A 14,920-nucleotide genomic window follows, 5' to 3' on the forward strand; every position below is an offset into this window, starting at 1 on the left:
AACAGCGCGGCTTCTGACCTTGTGCCTCAGTTTGCTCCTCTGAACAATGAGAATAGTGCTCCCTAAAGGATGCTCGTTTTGAGGACGAGTGCTTGCACACAATAAACGCTCCATAAGTGTTAGATAGTACTGGACGAAGGCAAATATGAAAAAATTTAGGGCAGGGCTAGGGTTGCATTCTGGTCCTCCCAACCCCGCGGCAGCTCCCAGGTGGTCAGTGAGGGAAAGCGGGCCCAAGCCCCACGCCGCCACGCCCTCGCGCCGCGGAAGCCCGACGGGGCAGGGGCGCCCGCGGCCCAGCCCGCGCAAGGCCCCCTGGGACCGGTAGTGCTGGGCGTGGCCGCCGGACTACATATCCCGGCGATCCCCGCGCCGAGGCTCCTGCCGCTGCCTCCTCAGCCGGTCCACAGCGACGGCGGCGGCCGCGGCGGCTGAGTCGGTGGCAGTGGCGGCTGTGGCGGCTGCTGGCTGAGCAGCGAGTTTCCGATTTAAAGCACATCTGCGAGGAAAATGGCGGCGGGCGGTGAGTGGAGATAAAGGAGGAGCGGCTGCGGGCGAGGGGGTGGAGTGCGAGGCGGGGGAAGAGGGCGAGTCCCCGGGGCTGCCGCGAGCTGGCGGCTTGGGCTCCGCGGAGGCGCTGAGGGGCGCGCCGAGCTGGGGGCGCGCTCAGAGAGTTTCGGGGTGTCGCAGCCGCGCCGCTTCCCCGCAGCCGGGGGACGGCCCGCGGCCAGAGGAGGGGAGTCGGAGCAGGGCGGCAGCCGTCTTGGGGAGGTCCAAGAGGGTCCCCCACGCGGAAAGGTCACCCCGAGGAGTTTGGGGGGACCCGCGGGGGCCCACTTTCTCCTCCTGTCCTTAAAGTTTTATCTTCCTCATGCCTCTCCAGTCCTTGAGGGCGGCTGTTGGAAGCTGCCCGCGTCCCCCTGTCCCCGCTGCCGTGGCTCCTTCGCAGTTATTCCGAAGAATTAGGGGGCGGGGGAAGCCACTCAGACCCGCAGCGGCCCCCACCCAGCCTCCGAGTCGTCCTCGGGATGGGGTCGGATTTTGTTGCTGTGTTATCTCCTGCACTTGAGCATTTTTATTATTCTAACACCAATTGTCTTCGTGATTTCCATTTTGGGCATGGGTAGGTTCTCAGCAGTTTTCTCAGTAAAAAGGCATTTTGCTACCTCTTGTGTGAAAGCTGGGAAATGGCAAGTGGGAAGTTGGTGGATACATTTCGGGCTCGGCTGTCTTTATTATTACTATTTTCTTCCTTCCCCATCTCTAATCTTCTTACGTACATTGATTCAATCTGTAACGATTTAAATAAACTGTCTGTCTTGCACATGTCTATAAAAAACAATCCATGAGTCGTTGGGAGGCTTAGTTGCTTCCCAGGCAGTTTGAGGGCACCAAGGGTGAAAAAAGTTAACCAAAAGAGCAGTTGTCAAAGGGAGAGAGCATCGTCTCGAAACCTCACTAGCCGGAGGAGTTTGGGTTTCTCAAATGGAATGACACGAAAGGTATGCGATTCTCTCGAAGTCGAAACTTTTTTCCCCTTACTGAATGTAAAGACTTCCTTTTTTGCAGTTTTCGAGCAGCGCTTCAAAGCCAACCTGTTTTTGTTATTAAGCCTGTGCCGTAAAGAAACAGGAAGGCGAGCACCAGCTGGCTTGCTGCAGTGGTTTTAAATGGAGTTGAATGAGATGAGTGAGAGTGGTATGTTGAGTGAGATTGCTGCATCTCCTTGATTTAAATGCCTGGCCTCGGATCCACCTAACTGGTCCGTGGCTGCAAGAAAGCTCCAGTATTTGTTGCAGCAGGTTGTTTAGAGGATAATGGAAACAAAAATATCATAGGTCTTTAGTGAATGCGCATAAACTCAAATGTTAAATGGAAATCTGTAAGTTTCTGAACTGCTTGTTCTAATTGTTGCTTGTTTATTTAGAATAGGTTATACCAGATATGATACCACCTGGAAAGGTGCAAAAACATTGAAAATTGAGTCTCTCTTCTACTCTAACCCCTCCAATTCCTCCTCCTAGGAGGCACTGTAACTGGTTTCCAGGGTATCCTTGGTCTTTGGAATAATTATTTTAAGATTTTCACTTGAAACACACCCCTATTAAATTCTAGAAGCAAGGAAATAAAAAATGAACAGAAGAAAAGGAAAATGGGGTGAGAATACTGTTTTCTTTTTATTGTCTTAAAAAATGTTGATAGCTATTAGACCTCTTCTGAACTTATTGCTTATGTTGCTTTATTTACTGAAACCCTTAAATAATCTGTGGGGCTTTATGATGAAGAACCCTGCTGGGTTCATTGTTTGTATGAAAGAGGAAGCCTTTCTATCTAACATGTAAAATGATATTGAACACTATAGCTGCTGTCACTGGAGGTTGCTTCAGGTTCTGCATTTAAATGAGCCGCAATCTAGATTGCCTGTGATCTTAAATTATAGGGATATGTTATGTATTGATAGAAATGATTTAATTGTCCAATCAGCATTAAAAGAAGGCATATGCCAGCTTCTGGCATACAGAAGTACATTTTGGATGTGAGGATTGTGGACTAAGTGGAAGCTGTAGTGTTTCTAGAGCAGTTACAGAAAACGTACCTACCATAAAATAATTCTTAACTACAGAGGCTTTGAAAATGCCAAACAACTCCAGCATAATTAACAAGATTTCTATTTTTATAAGTTTTAGAATGTATTTTAAATTTACCAACACTAACAGTTCATTCAAAAATTCTGTGATATTAGAGTTTAGGGTGTTAGGGATAATATTAAATAATTTCACTATATTTTGAAAGTGAGTATACTGTGCATTCCTCTCCCCCTGTATAAGAATTATTTCTATAAATCGCCCTCCACCCTCTAAGCAAATAAGTTAGAATTCATTCAGTAAAGAGTGAGTGTACTGTTGGACCCTGGACCCTTTTCCTAAGAGACATGTGAATAAAATATAGTTCTCGAAATGGTTACTTACTAATGCCTTACTATGTCAGGGACACATTAAAGATAATTAAAAAAAATTCAATCTTGCGCATTAGCAGTATGATTCTAGAATAGTTCTTTTTAACTTGAAGACTTTTGTTTTTGAGAAGTCTTTTAAAATAATAACTTAAAAATTTCTTATTTTAGTTTGGACAATAGGGTAAGATAAAAAAACAAACTACTATTGTCCTATCCCTAATTGGTGTTAAAATAAATAGCTTTAGGGTTTCTTTTTCTTTTGCATTTTTTTTAGGCTATATAATTTTAAGCCCTGGCCAGAGGATGTAGACTACTTTTGAAAACTTTTATTTTGTCTCAAATTTAGAATGAATATAGCCTCCATTGTTAGTCTGCACAGCCAAGTGACCACGATTTAACACAGTGTTACTCCTTTAATCATGATTGAAGAGGTACTGCAGTTTCTCATAGGTTAAAGCAGAGTACCTGTCCCAGTTTGGTTTGAATTTATTATACTCTGTAGTGTAGAATATTCCCTGTTTGCATTATTGAGTGGTTAAAGCTCTGGGAGCAGAAAGTTAGTGTTGGAAATGTATGTTTTCTTTTTCCTCATAGTTCAACAAATTAAAGAAATAGGTGACTGTATGTTAGCTTAGATCCTCACGGAAGATCTAAGATTGAGTGGTGCAGTAAAATGTAGGCATTTTCTTCCATTTTATGAGTGCTTTTTGGGGGTGGGGGAGGGGATTACAAAATGAACATTTCACAGTTAAAGTAGAGGAGGGGCTCTATTGTAATGAGGCTTACTTCTTCACTTTGTTAATGTTTACTAGGTGAATTCGTTTGGCCCACTGGTTTCCTGGCAGAGTTTCTGGGAGGTTATTTTGGGTTAAGGATGCAGTTTATCTGGAGCCTAACCTTATTTTCAGCTCCCTAACAAATGATAGGATTGACTTAAATTTAATAGCTTTTCCTTTTCCTACCTTCTGGTGGAGAGTTGTTAACTGAACAGGAAAATGGCCAGAAGATACACAGCAGGAGTAGAAATGAAGACGTGCAGTGTCTAGAAGGCTGATTTATCCACAGACTGGATAATCTTAGACTGCATACTGCCAGTTCCCAACTTTGTCGGCATTAACTCCGTTAGGTAGGTTCTGCTGACCTAGGTCAATTTACAGGGAGGCAGTAATAAAGGTTTATTTTGACTAACTCTGTAGTAAACTTTGTGGCCTAAAGGAAGAGGAAAGAAGTCTGACCTAACAGGCACACACGGGCTTTACCTATTTCAAAGAATATTCTAAGAGCAAATGGACTAGTCTTTTCTGTTTGTCCTTTTTCCTATTTTTCAATAGGAACATCTCTATCCTACTTTTATTTTCTGTTAATATTTTTTATTGCTAGGTTCTAGGAAAGACTTTTTCTTGTCTGTTGTTCACCTATGAAGGTATTCTTCTAAATTGTTTAATTTCCTTAGAGGCTGTGGGTGAGGGTTCTTTACTTTTTGGAAAATAGGCTGACTAGATTCTGAATTTAACTCATCATCCACATCACGATGCAAAGGGAATATTGGCCTGGGTATCACATAGTAATGGATTATCTACTGCTCCCTCGGGCTTTGCTTTTGGTAGCTATGGAAGCTGAGTTGGAGTGGTAGATGGATAGATGAGAAAGGACTGCAGAAGTCAGCATAATCCTCAATTAGGATAAGCCTCATGGTTAATTGAATGTTGAGTGTACAGGTTAAATCCCATTATAACAAACTCCAGGGGACTAGCTAAATTATTTTGTTGTACTGGAATTGAGCTTTACTGAATATTATTTAATATAAATTAGTTTTGTTTTTGTTAGAGATGTTGGAAAAATATTTATCGTAACAATTTGACAAATCATTACTCCTGAACCAATGCGTTTTACCTTCATTTTTAATGCTTTTGCCTTAAAAAGGAGAGAACCCATGTTGAGCTGGGCAGATAATTCATATATCACCTCCCCAGTTGAATAGCCCCAATGGCTTATCTTAAGCATATAAGTTTATTAGTAAGTACTACTGCCGTGATCAAAGTGTGGTCAGAGAAAAAGGGACTTTCCCCAGGTTTCCAGTTTACTTCTGCTGGTAATTTTTTCTGCCCCTGACAGTTTTTTTTTTTTTAAATAAACCAATATACTTCATTTTATCTTTGCTTTATCAGTAATAATTAATGTAGACCTTTCTATTCATCCTAATGTAGAGACTCTTAGATCTCTATATGGTATTGTTAAAAAAAAAAAAAAAGATGGTACTATTTAGTCTTTAAGTTACTACCACATAAATATGAAATTTTTCAGAAACAGGATTAATATACATAGGAGAAAAATACAATTTTTATGCTTGGTCAGAAATATATTCTTTCTGTTCTGTTCTGTTTTAGACTGGTGTTTGCCAAACTTCAGGCGTTTACATCCTACCTTCATATCTAAGGCTATAGCATTTTTAGTTGTAGAGAGTTTTGATTGGGTGCAGCAAGGCATTTTTGAAGTCATTCTTTTAAATAGAAGTTCCATGAAAGAGGGAAAATCTGAAAGAGGGAATTTCAAACAACCCAAGCAGCGTTTTGAAAGTTCTCAAGTCTTAAGAATAATGACTGACTAGTAGGCAGGAAGCCTGCAGTTGTATTGTGGTATTGTTCCTCCATCTTATGCATTTGAGAACTTGAGTACAAAAGAGAAGAAAGCATGGGGAGGGAGAAGAAAGGGTTTTAACAAAAAAAGGGTGGTGGGGAGAGGCTTTTAGGGTAAATATTCTTTGCTCTTCTGTTTAAGTGAAATGTAAAACCAAATTATTTTAAGAGGAAATGTTTATCATAATCTGAATGTCTTAAACTAACATTTTTATAAATGCGAGTTAATTATTTTTGGTGGAAAGAGCATGTGATCTCATACTCAGTTTTAAAACAGAACTTTAATTAAAAAAAAATCTACATGTGAAAACCTTTAAATATTTTCCTCCTTTTTTGCCTGATCGATATTTGTTAACTTGTTTCTTTGAAAAGAATAGTTACCAGTGAGGAGTTGAGAATCATTTGTGAGTTTATATATGTATATATGTAAAGTTTTGTACAAATCAATCTCTCTAGGTCTGTTTTTAAATTTATAAAACAAAGGGGTGGAGTATGTGCTCTTCCAAGGTTCTCTATATTAGAAAATTCTGTAAACGCAAAGCATCGTGTAGATTGTAGAATGGCCTTTTACTTGCATTTTATTGGTCAAACTCTGAGTGAATTAAGCTCTTTATACCATATAATGGTGTGAAGATACAGGTTTTTGTGCTGACTCTTGAGTTTGGGGACAGAATGACTTTGAGCTCCTGACTTCATAGTATATGCTACAAGCTGCAAAAGTGTGTGTGTGTGTGTGTGTGTGTGGTTTAAGAAAAGTCATATTTTCTTTACTTTCTAAAGCTGTCATCAGTGAAATGATTACTGAATTTAAGTTACTCTGGAGAGTAGCTATATCAGCTTGATTTTTGTTTTCAGGTTGAAATCTGGCAACTTTATTTGAAAATGTTTTAAGGATTACCCAGTAGTCTCTTCACCAAATCGTGTCTTTAGTCTACACACTCTCTGCTCTATCCAAGCTCATCTCTTTCCTTTTTCACCTGCCTGATTGTAGCTGTGTCTTGTGACGATAATTCTTTCCAGCCAAGGTAGTTGGCTTCATTGCTGTCAGAGCAAGTATTTGCTTGTATCTAGGACAATCTAACTTCACCAGTGAGAAAAATAACTCCACACGCATGTTGCATCTATTGGAGGGTCAGTTGTATCTTCTTCATATAATAAAACAAGTCTATTACTATATTAAGTTTTAAAAATAATTTCAAGAATCAATAAAATAAATTCAGGAAGCGACTTTCACAGTGCCCAACCATATCTAGAATGATGGAAGCCTTAGGTGTATGGATCCCACATTAGGCAAACCTGAAGTTGTGAACTTTCATCAATAACCTTCATTGTCCCTTTTCTTTCCCCAGAGTACAAAATAGCTCTCACATATGACTTTTTAAACTGTCTTTTTATGCCACTATTCTCTTAATCCTGAGGCCTTAAGCTTCAGTTCTTCTTTAATTTGCTTCTGCTTGGCTGTTGCCCACTTCCCCATACACATAAATGCTTAAGAGTTTTTAAGCTTTCACTATTTAAGGCACCGTGAGAGTTAAAAAGGTTTTGACCTCCAAGTGTACACAATACTCACATCACTTCAGTACTAGGCAGTTTCTTTTGCCTATAAAGATGGTGGGGAAGTTCAGAGGGGAAAAGGGACAACCTCTGACCAGGTTATCGGGATGCAGGACTTTGAAGAATGAGCAAGATTTTAATGTGGAGAGAGCATGGTTCCTATTGGTGGGAAATCATTAACAACAGCACAGAGGTAAGACATTTCAGGACTTGATCATTTAAATATCCATTGAATGTTGTGAGAGATACGATTGAATAAACTGGTTTTGTTTTTGTAGAATCCTGTTCATACATTTTTCTCCCTAGTCCTCTCTACACTTCTGCTAATTTAATCTTATTAAACATCATTTTGATCACATTTTTTTTTTTTGCTTAAAAATCTGCAGAATACAACCCAAATTCCTTAACCTAATATTCAGTTCTTATCGCAGGCTATTTTAAAAATTGATCTTTCCTCTTTTTGTTGCTCCATGTTTCAGTCATGCTAATTTTTTTCTGCCTCTTCTCTCTTGCTGTCGTGTCTAGTCATTAAGGTCCAGCTCAGATTGTCTCCTTTAAGTAAATTTCCCAGACCACCATAGATGAAAATATAATTCTTATTGCCTGATACGAATTGTAAATGCATAGGAGTCAGTATTTATTGATTGGTAGGGCAGATTCACATTGTCTATTCTTTGGAGTTGGGACCATTTCTTTTTTAAACTTTTAAAATCCTCTATTATTTTTTCAATTATATTCATTTTTGGTACCCAAAATGCTTGTGTTTGGATGTGAATGTTTCTGCAGTTCAAATCTCCAGTTAATTTTTCTATTTGGAAGTTAAGATAAAATTAGAGTCCTAAGGATTTGCTTGGGACTTACATCTTCCTCATAGAGCCGTCCTAGATAAATCATGTCTGGGCCTTAGAATACATTCATATTTCCCAGTTGCCCTAGCACTAGACAGTCCTGTAAGTTGTGCAAATTTTTTATTAATTACCGCTGTTTTTCAAGGAATTGTGCTAAGCATTGTGGGCTTTAAAATCCCTTTGCGATCTAGGAGCTTGTAATCTAGTTGAGAGATAAGTGTAATTGAAAAAACATAGATCTAGCAACATAAATAAGTGGTTTGGAAGTTCAGAGGAAGAAAAGGTTATTTTTAACTGAGATTGTTAGGGAAAACTTAATAGAGTAGATGGTATAGATCTAAAGGAAATTGCTGTTTCTAATCTCTCTTTCCCATATCTTTTATTCTGTAGTACTTTGTTATAGTAGAAAATATTATAAATCAAGGTTAAGGCTACTACTATTAGAGGATATTCTCTGCTATAATTATGGATGTCTCTTCAGTTTCTTTTTCCTATTCTGTCCCCCTCCTTTATTTCTAATTAACAAATAGCACAGTGGGCTCTCACTGTTTTCACTTAAAAAAAGAACTTGGAGAGTCTTCTATACCTCATATTTTTGAAAGGCTGTATAATATTCCATTGTCTGAATGGATTTATAAAATTTATTTAACTGGTTCCACCTTGCTATTTTCAATCTTTTACTGTTTTGAATGATGCTGCAGTAAACTGTATATAGATCTGTGTGCTGGCATGAATATATTTCAGTACAAAAATTTTGGAAGTGAAATTTCTGAATCAGAGAAAATGTACATTTAAAACTTTAATGATTTTTTTCCCAGTTGCCTGCAAATAGTTTATACCAAATTTATTCTCTCACTTATTCATGAGTGCCTATTTGTTTCTCTTTTCTTTTTTATCTTTTAAAAACTTATCCCTTCACATTGCTCGACTGCTTAAAGGCATGAGATCTTCTGCCATTCATTGTCTAAGAGTTTGAAACTAAACTTTCCATGGAGGTCCCAAAGCCTTTTATAATATGACCATAATCTATATTTCCAGTATTATCTCCTTTATTTTATCTGTATATCTACACTTTAGTTCTTAAGTCTCCCTTGCTTTTCTCTTTACCCTCTTACCCTGGTAAAATTCTTGTGGTAAAAGAAAAAAGCTATCATTTCTCAAGTTCCTATGTGCCTGGAAACTGTTATGTGCTTACTGTACAGTATCTCATTTAATAGTCTGAGTTTTTTGTTGTAGAACTCTCGCTTTTTTTAAATGAAGTCTTATTCAAAACCCTATTCAAATACAGAAGGTGATTCTATTAAAATTTATTTTCTAAGTTGAAATTTAAACTGGTCACTGGTTATAAAGGCAGCAAAAATGAGACTGTTATGAAAATAAAATTTGAAATTGGGTTACCAAGAACTATTATGAACCTAATCCATCTCTGCCTCTTGTTTATTTCTATAGTATTAAGACAATCTCAGCTCATACAGAGATTTAGTTGCAAATGGTCTCAGTTCAAAAATAGTTTTTGAAATATATAACAGGTACACATGGGGCAAATTCAAAAGGTACAAAGCAAAGTAGGCACCCTTTCTCAGTTTTCTCCCAGCCACCCGTTTTAAGTGCAGTTTGAGTTTTGACAAATATAAAGCAGTTGTGTTAACTGCCACAGTCAAGGTGCAGACCCTTCCTGTCACTCTGGGAAGTTCTTGCTTGTCCATTTGCATTCAGTCCCCTTCTGGGTTTTGTATTCAGTCAGTCAACCACCGATCTACTTTTCTATCACTATAGTTCGCTTTCTTCTTTACTCTCCCCCCGCCCCCAAGTTTTTAGAGGCATTAATTGACATTCAGTTAATGGTATATATTTAAATTGTACAATTTCAGTTTTGACATATTTGTCTACTTGTGAATCCATCACCATAGTTAAAATAATGGGAATATATACTACCTCCAAAAGTTCCCTTGTATCCCTTTATAGTCCATCCCTCCCTCATCTTCAGGTAATTACCGACCTGCCTTGTGTCGCTAAAGGTTAGTTTGTATTTTTGAGAATTATATATAAATGGAATTAACAATATATACTTTTTTGAGGGGGGCTGGCTTCCTCCTCATTTAGTATAGTTGTACTGAGATCTGTCCATGTCATTGCATGTATCAATAGTTTCTTTTTATTGCTTAAGATATATTGCGTGTCTGGATATATCACAGTTTATCCATTCATCTGTTGATGAACATTTGCGTTGTGTCCTGTTTTTAGTCATCAGAAATAGAGCTGTGATATTTGTGTATAAGCCTGTGTGTATAGTTATATGTGTGGTCATATACTTTATTTCTCTTGAGTAAATGCCTAGGAATAGAACGGATGTGTTATATGCTAAATGTATGTTCAACATGTAAAAATTTTAAGAAACTGCCACCTGTTTCTCAAAGTGGTTGTACCATTTTATGTTTCTCTGAGCAATGTATGATAGTTCCAGTTGTTCACCAACACTTGGTATGGTTAGGCTTTTTAATGTTAACCATTCCAGTGGTTGTATGGTAGTCTCTCATTGTGACTTCAATTTGAGTTTCCCTAGTTTCCCTAATCACTAATAATGTTGAACATAATTTCATGCGCTTATTTGCTATTGGTATGTTTTTTTAGTGAGGTGTCTGTTCATATCTTTAGCTTATTTTTGAGTTGGCTTATTTATTTTATTAAGATATAAGCATTCTTTATTTTAGATGCTAAACCTTTTTGGATACATGTTTTAGAAGTGTTTATTGAATCTATGGCCTGCCTTTTCATTTTTCATAATAGTGTTTTGGAGCAAAAGTTTTTAATGTTAATGGAGTTCAGTTTATTGATTTTTGTATTTAAATAGTTTATGCTTTTTGTGTTGCATTTAAGAAAATCATTAAGATTTTCTCTTATGTTTTCTCTAAGAAGTTTTGTAGTTTTAGGTCTTAAATTTAGGTCTGTGACCCATTTGAGTTAATTTTGTCTAGAGTGTGAGATAGGTTGAGGTTTATATTTTGGCATATGGCTGTTTTTCCACCATCATTTGTTGAAAGATTATCTGTTCTCCATTGGATTGACTTGGCACCTTTGTTGAAAATCAGATAGGCAAATGTGTGTAGGTTTACTTTTGGAGTCTCTTCTTTTTCATTGATATATCTGTCTGTCTGTCTATCTCCCAATTTATCTCCCTGTCTGTCTCCTATCTATCTCCCTGTCTATCATCTCATCTAATATTTACCCTACTCATGAAATCAGGTAGGGTAAGTCTTCCAATTTCGTTCTTTTTCAAATTGTTTTGGCTATTCTAGATCGTTTGCATTTCCACATAATTAATCTTGTTGATTTCAGCAGAATCTCTTGTAGCAATTTGATTGTGATTATACTGAGTCAGTTGATGAATTTGGGGAGAATTCGTTTCTTAAAAATATTGTGTCTAATAAAGTTGTAATATGTAAGGGGAAAGATTTAGTGGGGTGATCACTTGTGAGTTATATAGATCTCTAATCCTATGCTGTATAATTGAAACTAATATATTATTGTATGCCAAATGCAATTTAAAAAAAACATTGCGTCTACGGCCATGCCATCCAGAACACTCTTGATCTCGTCTGATCTCGGAAGTGAAGCAGGGTCGGGCCTGGTTAGTATTTGGATGGGAGACCACCTAGGAAGACCAGGTGCTGTAGGCGTTAAAAAAAAAAAACCACTCATTGAATTGTACAATGTAAATATGAGCAACTAATTGTCTATTATATTTTAATAAAGCTGTAAAAATATTGTGTCTTTTGTTCCATGAACACATTATATATCTCTTCATTTATTTAGGTCTTCTTTAATTTCTCTTAGCAATGTTTTGTAGTTATCACTGTAGCTCTTAAAAAAAACTTTTGTCTAATTTATCACTAAGTTCTCTATTTTTTAAAATGATTGTAAATTTCAGTTTCCAGTAATTTGTTAGTATGCAGAAATACAGTTGGGTTTTGTATATTCACCTAGTATCGTGTAACCTTCCTAAACTCATTTATTTTAGTAGTTTTTATGTAGTTTGCATAGGATTTCATACATAAATGACCATATTGTTTGTGAATAAAGACAATTTTATTTCTTCCTTTCCAATTGGTATTCCTTTCTCTCGCTCTCTTTTTTTTTTTATTGTAGTAGCTAGTGCTTGCAGTACAGTGCTGGGATTTTTTTTATTGTAATTGCATCGAATCAATTGGAGAATTAATTTGGAGAGATATCTTTTATTTTTTAATTTCTAAAATAAAAAAATTAAATTTTCAATTACAGTTTGCATACAGTATTATATTTCAGATGTACTGCATAGCGATTAGGCATTTATATAATTTATGAAGTAATTACCCCAATAAATCTAGTACCTATCTGACACCATGCATAGTTATTACAATATTATTGATTGTATAGCCTATGCTGTGTTTTACATCCCCATGACTGTTTTGTAACTACTAATTTAGAGTTTTAATCCCTTTCCCTTTTTTTACCCGCTCCCTCCCATATGTGCAGCTATTAAAATATTCTCTGTGTCTATGAGTTTGTTTCTGTTTCGCTTGTTTATTTTGATCTTTAGATTCCATATGTAAGTGAAATCATATGGCATTTGTCTTTTTCTGTCTGACTTACTTCGCTCAGCACAGTACCCTCTAGGTCCGTCCATTGTTGTTGCAGATTGCAATATTTCATTTTTTTTTTATGGCTGAGTAATATTCCATTGTATGTACATACCACCAAGATATGGACACCCAGGTTGCCTCTATATCTTGGCTATTCTAAATAATGCTGCAGTGAACATAAGGACGCACATGTCCCTTTGAAATAGTGTTTTAGGTTTCTTCAGATAAATACCCAGAAGTGGGATTATTGGGTCCTCTGGGAGAGAGATGTCTTTGTCCTGTTCTCAATCTTAGGGAGTAAGTATTCAGTCTTTCATCATTAAGATGTTAGTTATAGGTCTGCTTTGTATCTATAACTTTCTCCTTCCCGTCCCCCTTCCATTTGTTACTGAGTTGTAAAAAGTTTTATATATTTTTATTTTTAAATGTATATTCTGGATATACATATTTTTATCAAATGTTTTGCAAATACTTTCTCCCAGTCTTTGGTGGTACAAATCTTTATTGGTAGTCAGAGTTGTCTCTATACTAACGCTCAAGTTCTCGGTCATATGTATATTTTGGGGAATAATCAGTGTTTTAAAACTTGAATAATAGTAATGCAAACATGTCTTATAGACCCCATTCCTTAATTTGTATAAATGGAAAAGAAAACTAAAATTGTTAATCTGGAACATACCAGTTCTTAAACACAGTTAATTATTTTCTACTGTATTTAACTGTTGAAAGTCATTTTTCATTTGAAATAGTTAGGAACTTATTTTTATTTTTCTCTTTAATAAGAATGAATCAGTAAGTCTTTTTCTATTTCCACATTTAATATTACAAATTAAGATGGAAAACATCAGTTATATTGGTCTGGTATAATCCTAATAAAAAGATGCCGAAGACTGGTCTAAAACCTCTGAATCTTACCTGTGAGGTTTTGTCACTGTTCTGTCTTTCACCCTCACTAGAAAACCCAATCTTTATGGTTTACTTCTATTACTGTAGAATATATTTCTTTCTCACTAAGCTATATTTTACTGTCTTCTCTTTTTATGGTTTCTGTGCTTAACTGTTCTACTGAGTTGTATTAGCTTTTGAATGCCTCCACTGTAATGAGAAAATAACAGCTTCACAATGTGCTATTTGTCACATTTAGTATTTGTATTAAATTATTGTAACCTTAAGTCGCCTAAGTATCTCTCTGGACACTTTTTCTTGCTCAAAACCCCTCAGTTTACTTACCAATCTCCTTACTGTAATTTGAAGATATATATTTTAATTCTGTTATGTCTGATTTATTTCTTTTATGCTGGAGTTTTGGAACATTTTGCAATTTACATTTAAGAAGGATAGTTTAAAAAAAAAACAGTGGAAATTTCCAGCTTAAAAAAATCCAACTACTGGTCTAATAACTGCTTTGCAGGAAGAAAGAAATATGAAAATGAACCGCAGACGTTCTGGATGTCAGCCTGTGAAATTTTCCACTATTTCCCATAATAACATGCAGGCATGCTTATACTGTGGGATTCAGTGCAACTGCAGTTGCACTCTGAGTGGAATTTGAAGCTACTCTGTCAATGATAAAATGGCATCTGGCTAGCTTTTAGTGAGCAGGGCGTAAATTCGCACATCTAAGGTCCTGTATGTTTCATCACCGCCTGAAGTGTGGCCATAACACTGAACTTCCAAGTTATTTAAAAGTCTTCCAATTTCAAAACTCTTGTTTTAAATGAATTTTGATTTTTAAAATTTCAGTAGATTTATTATGCATCTGAGAATATAGACATGTAAAAATCTTTCTTTTAGTGACAATGCTAGTGACGTTTTTATTTTACAGGATTTTATATTATCTTGAAGAATGCTCAGAAAATTACAACTAAGTTTTTAAAAGATTTGCATAAGCTCAGTATTCGTTTGATATGATTCAAGAAACATTGTAACCTCTATTTCAGGTTCGTGTTAATCTTTCAAAGAATCAGTAGACTTTATATTCAAGAGTAGATTATAAATATACTGTCACCACCCACTGCTACCTTGTTTCATCTCTTTCATGGCAAATACCTAACAATGGTATTAAGAAAGATATTGAGAAATTCAGATTTTATGAATTAACCTTTTAAACTCTTATGCATTTCTACCGTGAAGAATTTGAATGTTCATAGTGATTCAACAGATATACATATCTTTGTATATTTTAAAGCTTATAAGTCATGTTTTGGAAATAAAATCATATTAATATATATCTTTTCCTGGACTGTTAGGTTTTAGATTTGAATAAGAACAGCATTGTGGTGTAACAGGGGACTCCACCCCTTCCCT

At 36.4% G+C, this 14,920-nt stretch overlaps 1 protein-coding gene and 1 pseudogene across 3 annotated transcripts in view; both read left to right on the top strand.

Annotated features, from left to right (window-relative positions):
* Positions 1 to 372: 372 nt before the first annotated feature.
* NCOA3 (nuclear receptor coactivator 3) overlaps positions 373 to 14,920 on the top strand; it is a 94,601-nt gene continuing 80,053 nt past the window's right edge. For 2 of the 3 annotated variants that reach the window (XM_006921894.3, XM_015596972.2), the window contains exon 1: positions 374 to 523. The gene's annotated coding sequence lies outside the window, so the exon portion shown is untranslated. Of the gene's footprint in view, positions 524 to 14,920 lie in introns of all 3 variants that reach the window. The other variant, XM_006921895.3, reaches the window with a different exon arrangement.
* On the top strand, positions 11,553 to 11,671 carry LOC112471055 (annotated as a pseudogene).

Source organism: Pteropus alecto, unplaced genomic scaffold, assembly GCF_000325575.1.
Source record: "Pteropus alecto unplaced genomic scaffold, ASM32557v1 scaffold45, whole genome shotgun sequence".
In the NCBI taxonomy this organism is placed as follows: Eukaryota; Metazoa; Chordata; class Mammalia; order Chiroptera; family Pteropodidae; genus Pteropus; species Pteropus alecto.